A 20301-nucleotide genomic window follows, 5' to 3' on the forward strand; every position below is an offset into this window, starting at 1 on the left:
AGAAGAAGAAGAGGAAGAGTTTGGATTTGATATCCCACTTTATCACTACCCTAAGGAGTCTCAAAGCGGCTAACATTCTCCTTTCCCTTCCTCCCCCACAACAAACACTCTGTGAGGTGAGTGGGGCTGAGAGACTTCAAAGAAGTGTGATTAGCCCAAGGTCACCCAGCAGCTGCATGTGGAGGAGCGGAGACGCGAACCCGGTTCCCCAGATTACGAGACTGCTGCTCTTAACCACTACACCACACTGGCTCCCGCTGGAGCGGTACCTATCTACTTGCACTTTTTGGCGTGCTTTTGAACTGCTAGGTTGGCAGGAGCTAGGACCGAGCAACGGGAGCTCACCCCATCATGGGGATTTGAACCATCGACCTTCTGATCGGCAAGCCCTAAGCTCAGTGGTTTAGACCACAGCGCCACCCTATGTAAACAGTAATGTTATATAATAAAATATTCCAGGAGAAAATTTGACCCATTTCCCATCCACAGCTAATGTTGGATTTTAAAGGATCAGAATGTCTATGCTTTGTGGTACACAAAGAGTGACTTCTACTTGGGTTTGGACTATGGATGCAGACTTTTTCACTGCCAGCAAAATCTATTTTCCAACAATCCTAACCTTGCAGTCCCAGACGCATCCAGGAGATGGAGTAAAAGTTAACCAAAAGAATACTTCTGAAGACTTGGCTGTGTTTGGATGGAGAAGCAAATATCTGTGCCATGGCCATTTTGAGCTCTCTGATCAGTAGCAAATGCTGCCTGACGTGACACATGGAACTGCTCGCCAAGTGGAAATAAAACCCATGCTTCATGAAAGGAAAAACATGTTGTTGTTGGGTTTGTTTAAAAAAAAAGAGAGAGAAAAAAGAGAAAGAGAAGAAACATCAAAAATTCATAGGAAGTATGATGACTGGCAAGCTGGACTCATTAGGCTCAGTTCAGATCATGTTTACACTTGCATAAATCCAAAGCGGTGCCACTGAGGTCTAGAGGGATGCTCCAGTAAAGCAATCTGACTCTACTCACTAGCTTTAACCATATCCCAGGAGAGGGGCCAGAGCTCAGGAGTCGAGCATCTGCTTTGCATGTAGACAGTTCAGTCTCTGGCATCTCCAAGTATGGCAAGGATACAGCCCTTTCAGAAACCCTGGAGGGCTACTGCTATTCAGTGTGGATTGTTCTGAGCTAGATGGACCAATTGGCAGCTTCCTATGCTCCTATGTTGTGCAGGATATTAGATATGGTGGGGGTGGGGGAGCATGTGCATGCCCCCCAGATCTGTAGAGCATGGATAATACAGTATGACAGTGCCTGTTACCAATAGCTGTTCAAAACTAGCAAGATGACCATCATTATGATGCGAGATGAGTCTGCAAGTTCACCCATGTGGTCAACATTGGTAAAAGGTAAAGGTACCCCTGCCCGTACGGGCCAGTTGTGTCCGACTCTAGGGTTGCGCGCTCATCTCGCTTAAGAGGCCGGGAGCCAGCGCTGTCCGCAGACACTTCCGGGTCACGTGGCCAGCGTGACGAAGCTGCTCTGGCGAGCCAGCACCAGCGCAGCACACGGAAACGCCGTTTACCTTCCCGCTATAAAGCAGTACCTATTTATCTACTTGCACTTAAGGGTGCTTTCGAACTGCTAGGTTGGACAGGAGCTGGGACCGTAGATGGGAGCTCACCCCGCCGCGGGGATTCGAACCGACGACCATACGACCGGCAAGTCCTAGGCGCTGAGGTTTTACCCACAGTGCCACCCGCGTTCCTTCAACATGGTGCCATCCAAATGCTGTTGGACTCCAACTCCCACAAGTGCTATGGTCAAGGATAATGGGAGTTGGAGTCCAACAATATCTGGAAGGCATTACTTTTACATTACTGCCATGAACTACTGGGTGGTGCCATTCTGTGGTGCTTTGCAAGCGCCCACTTATTGCTCTGCCTTGAAGCAAGCCTTCCCTAGTGGCAGGCTTGAAGAATAAGCTTTGTCCTCCCTTCAGCATGGCCCAAGTAATCTCCTTTCCCCTCCTGCAGTGAATGGCTTCTGTTCACTTGTATGGAGTACATGGGTGCACTCTGAGATGTCACTGAAGTGAGGATGAAGCCTGCTCTCCCTGCTGTTGTGAACCCCCAGCTCTTGTGAAGCAAGCCTGCTCTGGTCTGTACAACCTCTGCTCTTTATTTGCACAAATTCTTTCTCTCCCCACCCCCACTAAAAAGTGGGACAAAATGCTAAGCCATAACTCAGCAGTGATGCAAAAGATCCCATGTTCCATCTCCAGCATCTTCAGGTAGGGCTGGGAAAGACTCTCTGAAACCCAAGAGAGCTGCTACAGTACGCTAGTACAATGGCCTGACTCAGTAGGCAGGATCCAACTAATGCATCTCTTCAGTGGAAGGATTTCTGCTAGCCCAATGGGACTTTATCCCTCTCTTCTTCCCCCATGTGTGCCCTACAACCTCCCCAGATCTGCTTGTCTGGGGGAACCCTTACAACAGATTTAGGGGCTGTGCAGGGGAAGGTGGAGGGACAGTCCTGTTGCACAAGCATGACTCCTTATGCTGATGGAACATTTTACCCAGCACTACTTTGGATACAAGGCAGCTTTCTATGCTCCAATACACATCGACGCCCTGCTCAGGCGTCATGCCTCAACAGGAAATTTCCACCCGCGTCAAAGGTAGGAGGACCACACATGCTGGGCCCACTCCCAAAATATCTGGCTCTGCCTGCTCATTCCCAACCTTCATGCATCAAATGGGAAAGCTCTGAGGGGGGCATTTGCCCACGTTTGCTTGAATGTGAATAGAAAGCTCCCACAGGATGGGGAATCCAGATTAAATAGGGCTCCTGGTCGCCCAGGGAGTTACACTTGCATTTAAAGGAGGGCAATGCACCTGGCCCAGGCCTCCTGCGTGGGTATTATGCCTCTATTTATTGAACCCTAGGGAACGTTCACCATTATATCAAAAGACAGAGAATGCTGTCACCTTGCCATTTCAAATTTCTGTAAATATTTATCAAGTCCTAGAGGTACGGCTTGGGAGACTGTGGCAAAAGTGGGTGATGTGTTTGCTTTGTCTGCCATCTGTAAGATAGACAGGCAGATACCGACAACCACAGACCCGGCAAGTGACATTGGGTCATTGTGTTTCCATGGGGCTTCCGCCATCTGTTTCAGTCTGCATAGTCTAAACACGAAGGCCACAGTTCAGAAGAACCTGACAAATATCTCTGTGCACCCAGCAGATCTGAGTTCTGTGTTTCTCAGAGAGCCCTCCCTGCCGCTCAGCAAAGCACTTTTCAAATCAAAAGCCGTCTCTGATGCAGCAGGTGAGGGCTGCCCTCGCAAGAAAATAAGCGGAAAGCAAGGCTATGCCAAACTCCCTTGAGAAATTTCGCTCATCTGATCAAACTTTCATTTGACCTCTCTCAAAATTCCTCAGATGTTTTGGCTGGAGAGGGGCCTCTGCAGTCACTTGAATTTTGCTTTAAGCAAAACCTGGGGGGTAATCCAGGAACGATACATGGAACCTGGCAAATCCAAGGATAAAACTGCCTGTATTTGGAAGGCAAGTGCATGTAGAGTCCTACCCTTCTCCCAGGCATACTAGCAATCCACATGCAGGGGCATTTGATGTAGGCTTGGGGTTTTTTTTGTGGGGGGGGGAGGCGACAGAATTCAAACCAGAAATCCCCTCCACCCACATTCTGAGATGGTGCTCTCTCATAAGGATATTTTCTCAATGCTTGTACCAGCTCTCAGTTACCGGTAACTAACAAAACAACAGAGATAACACCTGCAGCTCACTGTTAAACAGATTAGAGAAAATAATAAATATAGTGGTCTAGGGCTGCCATACATCCGGAAAACCCAGAAGTGTTCTCTTTGAGGGGCCAACATGCCCATCTGGGCAGATTTTTACATTTTAAAGGAAATGTCCTGTTTTGGGGGCTTTGGTGGCTAAGGCTTGGGCTGCTCTGCACATTACAGCTGCTGCCAGCCTGAGCCAGGGAAAGCAGGCACGGTGGCAGCCCCGCATGCCCTCACACCTCTTTCTCCAGCTCAGGCTAACAGCAGCTCAGGCTGTCCTCTTTTTTTGCTCTTCAAGATATGGCAACCCTACCTAGTCTTGATTGTTTAAGCAGCTGAAATGAATGGGAGTTCTAATCTGCTCTAGCTTGGAAGTTTAGGGAAGTGTTTGGGGAGGAAGGAAGCTAAAGGAAGGGAGAGATCTTAAAGATCTGTGTTTCTGTGCCACATACTGTGAAGTGAAGTTAGCTCCCCCTTTTGGGGGGGCTGCTTTGCAGGCAGGAATCCAGGCCTTCGCAGCGACCCAGCAGTGGGCGGAGGCACGCAGGCCATGTCCCCGGCCATGTCACGCCCCCCAGCCAGCCAATCGGGTTTTCCTGGGCCAGTGGCTACGGCTGTTTAAATTGTGGCGCGGCCGGGGAAGCAGCCTCCTTTTGCCTCCATTCTTGGAATCTCCCAGCCCAATCACCCTCTTTTCTTGCGTGGATTGACTATGGCCTTGCTATCACTAATGTCGGTCGCCGGGTTGTGGGGGCCGGGTAGGAATTTTCCCACTTGGCAAAATTGGCACTAGCCATTTGGTTTTTGCCTACCTAGTAGCAATTGTCACAACTTTGTAAAGTTAGGCATTGGGTAAGCCTTATTATGGGAGGAGAGGGTGTTGGCTCCGCCTGCCCCTCCTCGTTAAGTGTATCCTGTTAAAGAGATCCGGGGGTGTGGTTCCTGTCCGAAGCCTGGGTGTGGGATAGGGCCATGTCATGACCCCAACGGTGACCCCGGGGGTGCTCTTAATTGATGTATATCATATGGCTCCCCCTTCCGGTGGTTGACCCTTATGAGACTTCTTGCAGTCGGGCAGGAGTCAGGATAAAGTCTTGCTTCACCCAGTTGCCTAAGCCAAACTGCTCACATCTGTAACCAATAAAGTTGTGGCCTTATTTTTCCCATTAACCCAATATACTTGTATTGGTGTATTTATTTCGGAGCAGGCTGCGGGGCCCGGGGCCTTGCCGTGCAATGAGACATCTTTCTTATTGTGGATTCATGATGATTTCTGCCCCTGATATCATCAAGGCAGTTAAGTGCAAGAATGCTTTCAATAATGTTTGGATCTTCAAAAGTTTGGGGTGCTCATCCATTCTGTGCATGTCCTGTAACTTCCTGCTGAAATCCTGCAACTTTTTATACCTCAGTAGTTCCATGTGTGTGTTTTGTCCTACTTTTGTTGCGCTATAGTGCAAGAGTGCCCATAATGTGACAATCTTAAGGAAGCATTGCAGAACAACTAATAAGGTGGAATGATGTGTGAGTGGCAGACCTGTGCAGAGGAGGGCCTTAGAGGGTTAAGCCAGCTGTGGGGCGTGGGCTGCCAGGGGCCTGCCAGACTTACACTGTCATACCAAAAACTTTACTTTAACAAGACTCCTGCCCAGGGCCTCAGACAAGCTCTGCAAGAGCCTGGTGGGTTGCCCAAGTGTAAATCTACCACTAATGTACTATTAGGGCTTATTGACACTTCCCCTTGTCCCACTGGGGAAAACTGCTCTTTAGCACTCAATCAGAGCAAACAGCAAGTGAGGTTTCCTTCCAGACTAGCGTTTGCTCTGATTTAGTACTAAAGAGTGGATTTCCCCTAGGAAAGAAGCAAGGAAGGGGGAAACCACTTGGACATGTGCTTTCTGGGCATGGGACAAGTGAAAGTGTGAACAAGTCCTTAGTGTATAAATGGCGTGTTGCAGAATACCCTTGCAAACACACGCCAGTCTGGAAGGGCACTATATCTGTGTTATATCAACCTGTGCAAATTAACTATGTCTTATTAGATTTGCAAAGAAGATCACTCCTTGGAGGCAGAAATGCCTTTAGGACAGACCTGTAGATGAGCACAACGCACATCACACCTTTTGACTCTGCAAAATCTGTTTGACCAGAGGCAACAATGGGACAAAAGAAATGCGTGTGTACACTGAAGGAAGTGATGCCTCTCTTAAAGCACTTTCAACTCTTTTAAGAAATAAGTGATTCATGATACACTCAGCCCCCTATTCTCTGCTAAGCCACTGGGTATAAGGTGACCTGGAAAGCAAAGCGATTACGATCTTCTGATTAGGATTAGGCCGGCCTGGCAACACAATTATCTTCCCCCACCTCTGCTCTTCTGCCTACCCTTTGTAACTCTGGCCAGTAAACATCTTTATCATTGGCTTCCCCGTGAGAAAGTCAGCTTGTTGCTGCACCATGCTTACGGCATCAGTCAAAATCAAAAAACAAAATGTACATTGGAGGTGTCTCTAAAACAATCGCTTTGTGCAAGAGTGCTAGCACCAAGGACAGAAGGCAAAACAGTAACTAGCAACAACCTGAATAATGAAGGGAATTACACATAAATTCATGGAGTACTTCAGATAAAGAATTCAGCAGTTTTCAGAGTTTGGTAAACAGGATACAGACAACACACCATATCTGTTTGTAGAAGCACATTTTGTGACCTCAAAGCTGCAGCAGCGAGCAATTTTGTTAAGAAAGGCATTTGGTCAAAAATAAAGATATTCTACATTGTAACATTGCATCTCTCATGTGGAGATTTGTTTTTGCAGCAAGTGGCATTATTGTTCAACTTTAAAACAGGGGGGAAAACCTGATACTCAGATATAAGAAATAGCTGGTTGCCAGCGTTCTGGACATCTTTGAGGATGTGGAAATAAGGGGGTGCTAACAACCTGACCTTAGGCAGTTTTTGTGAAAGGTCACATAAAGAAAAAGCCAAGGTCTTAGAGAGAGATACAGAGAAAGTGGCAAATCCAAGGATAAAACTGCCGCTTTCCAGTCACTTTCATCATATTCATGACATCAGACTAACTGGCCTGGAGGAAAAATGATATTGTAAAGAAAATAGCTCACTCGAAGTCATTTGGAGCTAGTCCCTTCACCCCAGAATTGTGCATGCACTCTGCCCCAGTGGAGGGAGAAATGTCTTGTGGGTACAAGTAGTGCTAACTGGCTCTCCTATCTAACAGCCGATGTCTCACAACTGCGCAACACATCCCAGGCAATCAGTTTTACTTTGTAACTTTGCAGAGGAAAGTTCCAGTACAAAATGGTAAAAAGGTGAAGGATCCCTGGGCGGTTAAGTCCAGTCAAAGGCGACTATGAGGTTGCCGCACTCATCTCACTTTTCAGGCAGAGGGAGCTGGCATTTGTCCACAGACCGCTTTCTGGGTCATATGGCCAGCATGACTAAACCACATCTGGCACAACAGAACACTGTTACGGAAACCAGAGCGCATGGAAATGGTGTTTATCTTCCCACTGTAGCGGTACCTATTTATCTACTTGCACTGGTGTGCTTTTGAACTGACAGAGCAATGGGAGCTTACCCCGTTGTGGGAACCACCAACCTTCTGATCAGCAGGTTTAGTGGTTTAGACCACAGCGCCATCCATGTCCCTAGTACAAAATGACATTTACTGGCCATGCTGGTGTGTTGGTGTCAGAGCAAAATTATGAGTTCTGCTGGTCATGTTGAGTGTCCCTTAACTGAGGCAACCACCCATTGACAAGGGCAATGAATAAGCTCAAGTCAAACTACAATGAAATTTCACAGCTCCCATGTTGACTCAAAATGGGTATCTCAGAGCATCTCCAATCAACTCCTTAAAAAGCATTTACCTCTTAACTGCAGATCTTAACTGCAGATCATGCTGTTAATTTTTAAACCAGGGAACCAGGCAGAGGGCCTTCTTGGTAGTGGCGCCCACCCTGTGGAACGCCCTCCCATCAGATGTCAAAGCGATAAACAACTAACTGACATTCAGAAGACATCTTATGCAGCCCTGTTCAGGGAAGTTTTTAATGTGTGACATTTTAGTGTATTTTTGCCACCCAGGGTGGCTGGGGTACAAATAAATTATTATTATTATTATTATTATTATTATTATTATTATTATTATTATTAATTTTTAAACCAACCGTCAGGTGAGATGAGTGGAAATATAAACATCGATCATGTGCTGGTATCACTTTGAGTTACTTGGGAAGGATCAACTTGATTCATTTTATTATTTTAAAATTAAGCCTAGGGGATCCAGAATGTGTGTGTGTGTGTGTGTGTGTGTGTGAAGTATTTCACACAAATGGGTGCCAAATAATTTAGGAAATGATGGGGCTGAGGAGCAGAAAGGGACTGAGATGTTTCTCGGGAAAGATATATCCCCAAAACTCTTTATGAGTAAGAAGCAGGCATATTTTTTTAATTGCCCTCTGAAAAGAAGGAGAAATGTCTGTTTGAGATCCTCTGCAATCTAGGGAGCCAATGTTGAAGATCAAGTTGGTCTATGTGGATCTCAGAAACCCAAAGCTCAGAGTGCATGATTTGGATGCAGAAGGTTCCAAGAACAATCCCTAGCGTCTTCAGGTAGATAAAACCCTAGAGAGCCACTGACAATCAGGGATCAGTGGACCTCAAAATGTTGGTGGACTACAACTCCCATCAGCCCTAACCATTGGCCATGTTGGCTGGGGCTGTTGGGAGCTAGAGTCCAGCATCTGGAGGGCCTTCACTCCTGGTGCAGATGATACTGAGCTATTGTATAAGACTGCTTTCTGATCTTTGGCTCCTCTGGATGCAACCCCCCCTCAAGAAAACGAGAAAATCAAGGCTATTTTACTATTTTTATCCCAAAAGGTATAGGGAATATTAGGTCAATTTTCCAGTTGAGAGGATCATCTTTAGTCAATAATTTACCAGATGAATCAAGCTTCTGTTTGTGGAAAGTCTCTAGGCAGAACTGGGATTCTCTCTCTTTGTCCTCCCGCCCTTCAGTCAATCAAATGTATTTGCTTTTTCTAGCTACTGCAGGGATAAAATACAGATAAAATGTTTTGCTGGAATTTCCAAGGTCCCAACAGCATAGTTCCTCAAAAGTCTTCTGTGCATTCCTGTGAGGTAAGGAAATTCTACAATATCCTTTCTGAAGGGGAGAAGAACGATGTAACTAAACTAGGTGAAAAGGCACATTAGAAGCCCATTAAAGGCCACAAAATCAACTCAGTCATCCTGTGGCTTTTTCTCATTTTATGGGAAACAAAACTGTCTTTTTGTACAATACGTGGTGTGTGTGTGTGTGTGTGTGTGTGTGTGTGTGTGTGTGTGTGTGTGAGAGAGAGAGAGAGAGAGAGAGAGATCTTTATTATATACAGGCGGTGAAAAAGAGATGTTTCTTGACATCTAACTTGTAAAAAGCCCAGCTTAACATCCAAACCACTAAATGCCTGAGGGCAACAGTGCTCTTAGGGCAGCTGTATCTAACATGGCTCCCACCCAGATCTTTTTGGAATGCAGCTCCCACCAGTTCCATCCAGCAAAGTCAATGGTGGTGGTAGTTGTATTCCAATGACATTTGGAGGGAACCATGTTGGCTACCGTTGTGTCAGGGAGCGACCCATGTGGCCCTGAGCCTCAGGGCCAGGCCCCAGATCCCACCCTCCTTTCCCTCTCTTTTCTAAAGAATATTTTTTATAAAAGGGGGTGTGGAAAGCATTATTACAGGGTGCAAAGGCAGTGCAGAGCTTCAGGCTCACTCTCTGTTCTGAGAAAAGAGGTGATTGCTGTTTTCTGCACCACAAACTGCTTTCACCTTGACTGCTTCAAAGAAGCTCATTATCCCCTAAGTAAAGTGATGGGCACAAACAAGCAATGGGAAAGGGCCAGAGTAGGTCCCTGCAGATATGCGGGGGGTGGGCGTGGGGGAGTTCTCAGAGGTATGCAGAAAACATTGCTTTATTGAAGGGGGAAACTCTCCTTTTCCTCTTCCTCCTCACTTCACATCTACAAAAGATAGGGAGGGCCAAGGCTGCATTTATGCATTGCCTTCATGCTGTCTGGCAGCACAGAGTAGTACACAACCCATGAGCCCACAGCTGTTGCCTTAGGTCCAGGGGATACACAACTTTCAACACACATCCCCTTTGAGCCCAGCTTCAAGGGAAACAACCTTGGAGGAACAGAGAGAGGGTCAACAAATCATAAGGCCCGCGTGCCTTTGGACATGCATCCTCTGAAGCCAGCTCTCTCCCTCACCCCCTTTAAGCCTTTTCCCCTTCAGCCAGGCCAGGACTCTGTGATGGCCTCAGGGGTATCACTGTCCATCCTGATTTCATTGTTGGGCTTTTAGTCCAGGGGATGAATGTGCTGTGTTCATTCCCTAAGCCCAGGACAAGTCGTCATCATGGTTTCAGGGTTGAACAGGGGGAGGGAGCAAGGTCTCTCTCCCCCCCCCATACACACACACACACACACACACACACACACACACACACAAATCTTCAGACCCTGAAACCATTACAGGAGTTGGACAGCTGCCACTCTAGCCCCTCTGCTTAAGCAGGGAATTACTTTGCTCCCTCAGAGTTCTCCCAAGCCTACTGAGTCCTTTGTTACCCAAATAGCATAAAGAGGCTGATGTGGATGGCTCTACTCGCTCTGCCTCTCTTCTCTTCCCTTCTCCCTGCTCCATGGTGTAACAGGCATCCCCAACCTGCAGCCCTCCAGAAGTTTTGGCCTACAAGTCCCATGATCCCTAGCTGACAGGACCAGTGGTCAGGGATGGTAGGAATTGTAGTCTAGAACATCTGGAGGGCTGAAGGTTGGGGAGGCCTGGTGTAAGAATGACCATGAAGGAGGGACAAATTAACTTCAGAGAATGTGCACCTACAGACAGGCATTCCCGAGCCCCATGTTCCGTTTAAAGATGGCAACACGCAAGGAAGTGATGTCAATTCTCCACTGGGCTCATCCCTGATCGAACCTGGACACACACGTGTCCTTCTTGTTATGATGAACTGTCTAGAATATTCTTCAAAATTATCATCATAGAGAGTCATTTCACACAAAATTTCCAAGACAAATGCCACCTTTGTGCAGGGAAAGTGCATGTTTGTACACTGAGATGTGTACAACAGGCACATGTCCCTGAATGCTTCTGTTTGGGGTGAAGAAGCAGCCATTATCCAATCCCCCAGAAGTGATAAACTATGGGGACAATGTTCAGCTGCCTCCTACAGCTTCAGATAAGTGTGCACTAAAGACAGGGGTTTGGCTCAGTTAATGACACCAGTGGTATGAAATCTGTAGACTCCTTGGAGCTTGGTTTAAAGCTTTTCAAACGACTTTTCCATCATGTTATATTAATTCACTTAATTCACTCAATATGTGTCCATGCATATGTATTTTTCCTATGAGTCTTGAATGTCAACATTCCCTGCACAGGTATTTATAGTTCCTCAGCACATTTCCCCCCACAGACTGCTGCTGCTGTGTAAGTGTGAGGGGTATTTCTCTCTCCCCCCCCACCCTCATTTTTTTTTTTAAAAAAAACCTATTTTCAAGCCTAGTTGTCTAGAGAAACAGCTCATCCTGTAGTTAAAATGTTTCTGGACTGTACCACTTCAGGCTGCAGGTAAAAGATTGAATGGTTGAATGTTCTTCCAAATTAAAAACTACCATCACATAGAAAATTAGATTCAAAGAGAGTAAGAGATCTAGCTTAATCTTCTCCCCTAGGCCTTCAATATATAGGATACTCCCCCTCCAGTGGGGAAACATTTATACAGTCTGAAATGGTATAGTCCAGGAAGTTTACCACATGCTGAGCGTTCTGTGTAGGGAAGCTGCTTTTTACCGAGTCAGTCCAGTGGTCCATCTAGCTCAGAACTGTCCACACTGACTGGCAGCAGCTTTTTTGGAATTTCATACAATGAACCTCTCCAGTCCTACCTGGAGATGCCAGGGATGGAAACTGGGACCTTCTGCATACAAAGGAATGTTCTACCACTGAGCTGTGGCCCTTCCCCATATATCCTCCTCATTTTCACCCATTGCTCCCATACTTCCTGTGTGATCTTGAACAGCTCACCTACTTCACCATGCCTCTCTTTCCCCATCTGTAGAAGCAACAACAACATTTCCCCTCCAGAACACCCCCACTCCACATCTTGGGATGACACATCACCTCCCTAAGCTTCCTCTCACCATTAACTTCTGACCCCAATGCATGTCTTTATGACAGCATTTTATTCCCATTCCCTGTTGACTTCAACATTCACGTTGACATCCTGTCTCCACTGCTTCCGTCTTGCTACCCCCTCGATCATCATTATGGCATCTCCCAACTGGTTTCCCCAGGCACTGCAATGACTTTTCTTAAAGTCATCTTCAGGGAGTTATTCTAAATTCTGAAGAAACCACCTCTTGACCTTCTTTGGAAGCGCTCTGAACATTTTGCCTAGGAAAAGCATAAAAGCATACAGTGGTACCTTGGGTTACATACGCTTCAGGTTACAGACTCCGCTAACCCAGAAATAGTAGCTCGGGTTAAGAACTTTGATTCAGGATGAGAACAGAAATCATGCTCCGGTGGCGCAGCGGCAGCTGGAGGCCCCATTAGCTAAAGTGGTGCTTCAGGTTAAGAACAGTTTCAGGTTAAGAACGGACCTCCGGAACGAATTAAGTACTTAACCTGAGGTACCACTGTATTTATGAATTTATGTGAAATTGTGTTTGATACTTGCCAGCACAACCATATAGTGGGGAAGGATTCTACATCTAAAAATTTGCCCACCTGGAAGAGGGTCCTATCTAGCCAGATGGAAAGTTTTACCCCTGGTGGGAAACTTGCCATGAACAGTATTAGTTCCCTAAATCAGAGGGAGTAGCCGTGTCAAAACAATGAAGAACATCTTAAAGGCTAACAGAATTATTGAGCGCAAACCTTTGTGGACCAGAATCCACTTCATTAGATGTGTCAACTGTAAGTATTATCCACAACTGGTGTTTGCATGCATACATATACAAAGGTATAGATGGGGTGGGGGGGTGGGGCCAAAGAACAAAGAAGTGCAAAAAGTTAAAGTCTTTGACAAATTCTTTCAAAGCTTAAGATAGGCAAAGTAACCATTCACAACTGCATTAATGGGTGATGACACAAACACAGCCATTGGGATGGGTGATAGCTCAGAAATCTCTGGTGGGATGATTGTGTTATCCTCAGTTACAGCTATTGTGAATGGTCGCATTGCTTATCACCAGCTTGATACAGAATTGTACATTTTTCTCATTTCGTGGTGATATGGCCCTATTCCCCCCCTCTATTGATGGATGCTTTAAAAATCCTCTGCATGTGACGTGAAAGAGAAAGATAAAGCACCAAGTGATAAGACTTCATGCACTAGATGCTTCTAGGCCATTAAAAAATTGTTATTCTTTAAGGTACCACTGGGCTCTTTTCTCGTTTTACATCCAAACAGGAATTCAGAAGAGAGCATGGGCAGCAAAGAGAAAAATGGGTAACGTGACCAGAATATCGGAGGAAGAAGTGTGAGGAAGAGGAAACGGTAACCAGGGTGCAACCTAAGAAGTATCAGTCTAAGCAACAATGAGTTAGGGAAGTAAGCTGATAAGTTTACTGGAATAGTCTTTGAATGTTGGTGTTCCTCACCTTGTCTTAACCCCATGCAAACCCCTCTTCTGCAAGCTGAGTTGCACAATTATAAAAGACATACCGGTACCTTTTCTAAATGCAGGACATTTCCAGACTGTCACTATTTTTTCAATGATAAACCTCCAAATTCAGGATGGACAATTCAAGTTGATGTGGAAGTCTTGGGCAACAAACCCATTTCCACCCCCAAAATTGGACTTGTTGCAATAGGGAAAGTGGCAAGGAGAGGCAATGGCAAGTGTGGGATGACGCTTGTCACAATTGTCATCTAACTTCTCTGAAAACAAACTGGAATGAATTCTCGATAAACAACCAACAACATCTGCTCTCATGGCAAACAAACCAAGATGTTCAACAAATGGGTCATCCAGAAGTGACTTCAGATTTTCTCTTGGAGAAGACTGTCAAGAGTTTCAAATATATTGGGTTTCTGTTACATTTTCTTGTAGCTTAACTTAGATTCATTCATTCTGGTGACCTGGAGACTGGTCCTAGCCATCTCCCCTCTTCCACAACGTAAGATCAATGCTGTCATCCTCAAAGGAGAGACAGTTGCATCTGCATAGCCAGCCAAGGTGTGCAGATTGAGTTGCAATCACAGTCGTGGTGGAGAGAGCTGTCAATGGCTTCTAGCCATGATGGCTATGCTCTGTCTCCACAGTCAGAGGCAGCGATGCTTGTGAGTAGAAGTTCCTGGGAATCGCAGGAGGGGAAGAGTTCTTGTGTGCTTGAATCCTGCTTGTGGGTTTCCCACAGGCATCTAGCTGACCACTGTGAGAACATGATGTTGGGCTAGATGGGCCATGGGCCTGATCCAGCAGGCTTTTCTTATGTTTTTATGTTTGGTGTTGTATGGTAAACCATATATTAATCAGATGCTGAGAACTTGTGACCAAGACAATTGTAGGGTCTGTATGCAAATCTCTCGATCCAATGAGGTAGATCATATGCTCATCACAAGGTATTTCGTATGAGAATCTTGCATTTATTAAAGTCAAATGTCTAGCCCACATAATTACAGAGGAAATGATTTTTTTTGTTTTACAAAAGCACAAAAACATTGATGTAGTGAAAATGGGATGAATTTGAGCAACAGCTTGCCCCATAACCTGCCCAGTATGGTGGGTGGGAACTATTTTTCTTTGTCAGAAATGATTTAAACAGAAAATGTCATAAGCAAGTTTCATAATGGCTAATGACTGGCATATATATTATTTGCAAAATCACTTTACACTAGGATTTAGTGAAAATGTTTGTTTCTCAATAGGTTTTGATGATGAGCTCCTCTTTTTATTGCTATAGGTTTAAAACATCGGAGGAACCACCAGCATTAAATGAGAGCATTAGGGGAGAAATGTTAATGGACTGGATCACAGGGTGTAGTTTGCATAGAAAGGTTTTTTACGAAGTACAGCCTCAATCTTCTTTGTACTTAGATCGAGTGTTATCTTTTATTACATCATAGTTTTCCTTTAAGCTGTTGGGATGTTGGATTAGGTGAGGAATTCCACCGTCCTTTGCTTTTAAATAGCATGGCTATGATATCACTAGATTCCTTTCTGAACCCCCCACCCTGAATTCTCTCTCTCCAGTTCTCCACCCTGGTTTCAAAATCCCATTTGACCCTTTCATTACCATGGTCTACAAACCTTCTTGTGACAGTAAAACAAGAGGGGTAATTGCGCTGAAAATACCAATACCAATAACACAGTTAAAATACATAAATCTCAGAGGACCAGACCATAAGATTTCAGTTATTTGGGTGAATGAGAAAGACTTTTACCCAGCACAAAAATGACCATAAGGTGGCAAATGAATCATAACCAGGGTGCAAGTACCAACAAGGTCCTCTCCCTGGTAGTTACCTGCCACATTTCATTTAGTGGGGGAATTCATAGCGGGGCTTCTGAAGAAGATCTTGCAAACTCTCCCCATGCCCTACTGCTCAGTGGTTGGACTTCTTGCACACATGGTGTTGCCAGGTGCATGAGTTAGACTAGCAATGCCTCATTCACTCAGTGAAAAGCTCAAATTAATTAGAAGTCAGTGACTGGTTCCTGGAGGAGAAAAGCAGCACATTTCAGAAGAAATCTCCTAATTGTTCAGGAAGCATTCTCAGTGCTCAAAGTCAGCATTCACTAAATGCCTTTATGCAGAAGAGGCTTTCACTAGAAAGGGAATTGTCTGGTAACGTTTCAGTGGATGTCCAGAAATCATGAGATCTGATAAGGACGTTGTCCATCCGTTGCTTAGCTATGATGTAGACTGGATTCAGATTTCCTGAGTCTGGCATCTTATTACTATTTGGATTAAGCTCATGTGCATTTTCAGAAAATTTTCTTTTGTGCTGCTGTTCTCTAGGCATGGAAGGTGTTGCCTGAAAATCTCACTGCTTCTCATTATTCCTTTAAAACCCTCTTGCGCCACGATGTGTTGATTTAAAGCACTATAGCTTCTGTCCATTATATGGACTCAATTTTTGCTACATGGGTTGCTCAGACTCCAAATCTAGGCCATGGGTGCTATTTTACAGGTGACACACACCTCAGTTTGAAGGAGTCCTCTGTTCAAAGAGCTGTTCAACAGAAGTCCAATTTAAGGAGCCATAAGAAGGAAGGGTCTGGATCTTGAAGTTTGCCACCAGCAGATAGCACCTGGGCAGCAAACAGAGTAGAAACACACAGATTGTCACTTGGTCACACTCTTGTTTTCCACTATGGTGAAACACATTGTGTTCCTATTTTAATTATTGTAATTACGGTATCTCTAAATTTGAATTACATATGCAGATAAAGCTCCTAGGTCCTAAGCAACGGTGAGGACATAATCAGTGCAAAGCATATTGGGCACGTAGAAAACTCTTTCATGCCAAGAATAGGGTCTGCTTGCATCCCCTTCTTTTTTTTTTACATTAGGTCTCAAAGATGGGCATTTGTGAGGGACTGAATTAGTGGTATGGGGGATTTGACCCCAAAGAAGTTGCTAGAGCCCAACTTCTAAAGCAGGTGTTGCTAACCCTTGGTGGGCCATTCATAGCAATTCTTCTGGGACACTCCCAACACCCAAACAATTTTGGCGGCTGGAGGAAAAATCATAGAATAATACAGTTGTACAGTTAGAAGGGACCATGCTCAACTCCCTTCACTGCAGCTATTTTTTGCCCAAGGTGGGGGGTCAAACCCACAGCCCTGAGATGAAGAGTCTCATGCTCTATTGACTGAGTAGATATGGCACCCCCCCAAACACCCTCCTGAACTAATCTACTAGAGAGGGCTGTATCCTGTTTGTTTGTTCTGTGTGTCCTGATTGTGTGGTATACAGTATGTATGCCATGCATATGAGATAGAGAGAGAAAGAAAGAGAGAGAGAGAGAGAGAGCGCACATGCCCACATTTGGCCACTCCTGCCACTGGCATGTGGTACCCGCAGGATTGGCTGAGGGTGAATTGGACCAAGAAAGATTAGCCATCCTTGCACTTAAGGTCCTGTCCAGATCCATTTCAAAACAGATCCAGATCCAAAATAGATATGTGAATATGAAGGGTGGAGTCTCAAGCTCTGGGAGAGGAGGGTGTTTGAGTCCAGGGAGGTTTCATGAAATTAATGGGCATCTTTAACTTGGGAGACAGGACTCTAGAATTATGTAATTGTCAAACAGAGATTATATAAAACTCTGGAAGATTAATATTTTCTTGAACTGCCCTACAGAGCCAGTATGGCAAAACAGAATGGGGGCTGAGTTTAAAGAGGCAGAAAGTTCAGCTCTTCCATGAAACTCTCAGGGTGGTCTTGAACAAGCCAAAATGCCTCTTCACAGGGGCTGTCTGTAGGATAAAAATAAGATAGCCCCATGTACACCACTCTGAGCTCCTTGTATGAGCACATGCCATAAATATAGACTTCATAAAGATGGGGCACTAAATCCCCAATCCACCACTGATAAAGGTGCCTAAAGTGGTTGACGGCTCTACAATTTCTGATAAAAGCCCATACGAGGAAGCAAATGTTCTTAATAAGCAAAACCCACACAGTCACCATTATCTCTCCAGTGCTTAACATTCTGCTCTGCGCTGGACAAAGAAGAAAACAAAAGCCCTGGCTGGAAAGTCTTAGCAATCTAATAGGAAGAAGGGTTTGGAGTGAGAAGGAGGAAACAACCAAAATGAAGCACATGAAAGCTGTATAACATAGGAGCCAACTCCTAGGGGCCGAGGTCCCTTCACCCCCCCCCAATAAAATATTTGAGGGGGCACCCCCCATTTGATGGGCATTGCCATTCAAATGGTGTGTGTGCACCATATCATGTGAATAATAATAATAATAATAATAATAATAATAATAATAATAATAATATTTGTTATTTATACCCCGCCCTCCCCAGCCAAGGCCAGGCTCAGGGTGGCTAACAAGCAATAATAAAAACAAGTTGAATGAATACAACTTAAAAACAAGATTAAAATACATTAAAATATTGAAACATTAAAATGAAGCCTCATCACCCTTCCTGTCCAATAACCAGGTGGTCACTAAAGGAATGAGTTCTTTGACAGGAGGGGCGAAGAGGCAGTTAATTGATGCTGATTTGACAATCCCCCCAGCCCCAAATCATTCACACACAGTGTTTGTTCCAAACCACCACTTTCCTCCATTGCTGCCACTTTGACCCCATTTTGTTTTCTTTCATCTCAAGCGATCTCAGCCAATCAGGGGACATGTAAGCGATGTAATGACATATGCAGTGGTCCATTAGGGAGAATGGTGCTGCCTCACCAACCTCAGTGTGCCCTCAGTCAGTTCTCACCTGCCTGCCTTCTTACATACAACCAGATCAAAGGAGGGTACTGCCTATTGGCTCCCTCACCCCAAGCCTCGGTTTTGCCCTAGTAGAACTCAGCAGGGAGGAGGACAGCTGGTTCCACCTATCATTATTAGCTGGTTCCATCTGTTGTTGGCCTTCTGCCCTTCCAGCCCCACTGGGCATCAGCCACCATGGGGTCATGTGTGGCACCTGTAGCCAATCTGGTTTAGCTACCAAGGGCCAAGGCAACAGGGCCAATGCTTTTGTTTTGCCCAGCTGTGCTGTGGCGCTCTTGTTGCTGCAACACAAGCAGCCTCAGCTTGATTGTCTTGGCAACCAGGACATTTTTCTTCTCTTGCCCTCTTTTGCAAGACTATGAAAAATGCTCAAAAAGGGGCAATTCCTGCACCCCCACCTACCCAGAAACTGTATTGGTTGCCTCCACTTTTTGGCTGAGCACTTGTTTTCAACTTCTCTTTACTTGATCCAACAGCATGAATCACTTGATCCAAATGAAGACTACAAATGTTATGGCTGCTCCATTGCTTAGATTGCTTCACAATGTGATAAGCCATTCATATGGATCAGGCTATGGTCACCATGCCGTTGCAAATGGCTTTAAAAGAAAAAAGGTGTCCGCATTGCCATGAACAAAAATAATTCAATCAGTAGCAGTTGGAGTAATTTAAAGTGACAGCACACCTACACACCTGTAAAGTCATACTTTGCAATAGTCCTTGGATTGCAAAGTTTTCCATTTACTCAAGAGAGATAGGGGTCTAATGAAACCAACAAAGAAACAGTTAATAACATCATGCAGATTGGAGTGCAAGTTACAGAGAGACAAACTGCCCCTGGAGCTACCTAGCGGGTGGAGTCTATTGCCTTTCAATCTGGCCTCCTCTCCTGAATTTTTGAGCAAAGCACCTAGAAGGCACTTCAATGGTGGGGTGGGGTGAGGTGGGGTGGGGTGATAAACCCTCTAAATGGCTTGTAAAAAAAATGCCACCACTATATTAACAAACTATTCAGTGATGGCTGTCAAGTAGCTCAGCTTGTCCTCCACTCCGGTTTGGGAGTTTTCTTCTCCTGCAAGACAATAAGAAGGCACAGGGAGGGATCTTTATGGCCCCATAGCCACAACCAAACAGCCCTAGAATAATAGAACCACCGGAATGTTAATTGGTCAAGCAAAGACTCAGAAAGACTTTCTGCTCAAACAAAAAAGTGTTCCATAATTATGTTTCCTTGTTGGTGTGACACCTCCATAGTCCCTATTCAGCACCAAAAGAGGCACTATTCCAGCAGTAAGGCAGTGGGATGACTCCCCTGCTCCCTTCTATGAGGTCAATAACTTAGGCTCAATGGAAGAGTACAAGCTTTTTGAGAATAAAAAGAATTTAAAACAGGGAGGGAATCACCCCTCAACATGCATGAAGGGAACAGAGGATGGAAGGAGGTGATCTTGCTCCCCTTTATAAGTTGGGTGGCGGTGCTAGGGCTATAATTATTTGTGCTGCTGCAGGGAAGGGGTTAAGGATCACCAAGTTCACACACAAAAATGTGTGAACATTTCACAATGTGGGAATAAGAGGGGGCTGAGCACTCATCACTAACTTTGTCAGGGGCAGTATCTAATGTGACACTTGCACTACCACATTCCACATTGCAAACACAACAGCAGTTGCAGTTTTCCAGGGTTGTTTTTTTATCCTTATTAAAAAAAAAAAAGAATCCACATGGTGCCAAGAAAATGTGATATCCCCACAACAGAACCATAATCTTGAGCAAAAGTGTCTGGGCTGTTTGCAAAATCCTGTACGCATTTACAAATTACTAACAAATGTGCATCATCCTTCCAGCTAAAAAACAATCATCATAAAAAATGTGATAAAAAATGAACATTGGGTTGTACAGCATGGCACCCACCCAAGGTGTGTAATATTCAGATTTGGGAAGTTCCCAATTGCAAT

At 45.0% G+C, this 20301-nt stretch overlaps 1 long non-coding RNA gene across 1 annotated transcript; it reads left to right on the forward strand.

Annotated features, from left to right (window-relative positions):
- The first annotated feature begins 8844 nt into the window (after window positions 1–8844).
- Window positions 8845–17759, forward strand: LOC144328389 (uncharacterized). The gene is made up of 2 exons (XR_013393586.1): window positions 8845–8978; window positions 13337–17759. It is a non-coding gene; the product is annotated as an uncharacterized LOC144328389 (long non-coding RNA).
- The last annotated feature ends 2542 nt before the right edge of the window (window positions 17760–20301 follow it).

The sequence above is a fragment of the Podarcis muralis genome, chromosome 1 (assembly GCF_964188315.1).
Source record: "Podarcis muralis chromosome 1, rPodMur119.hap1.1, whole genome shotgun sequence".
Lineage (NCBI taxonomy): Eukaryota > Metazoa > Chordata > Lepidosauria > Squamata > Lacertidae > Podarcis > Podarcis muralis.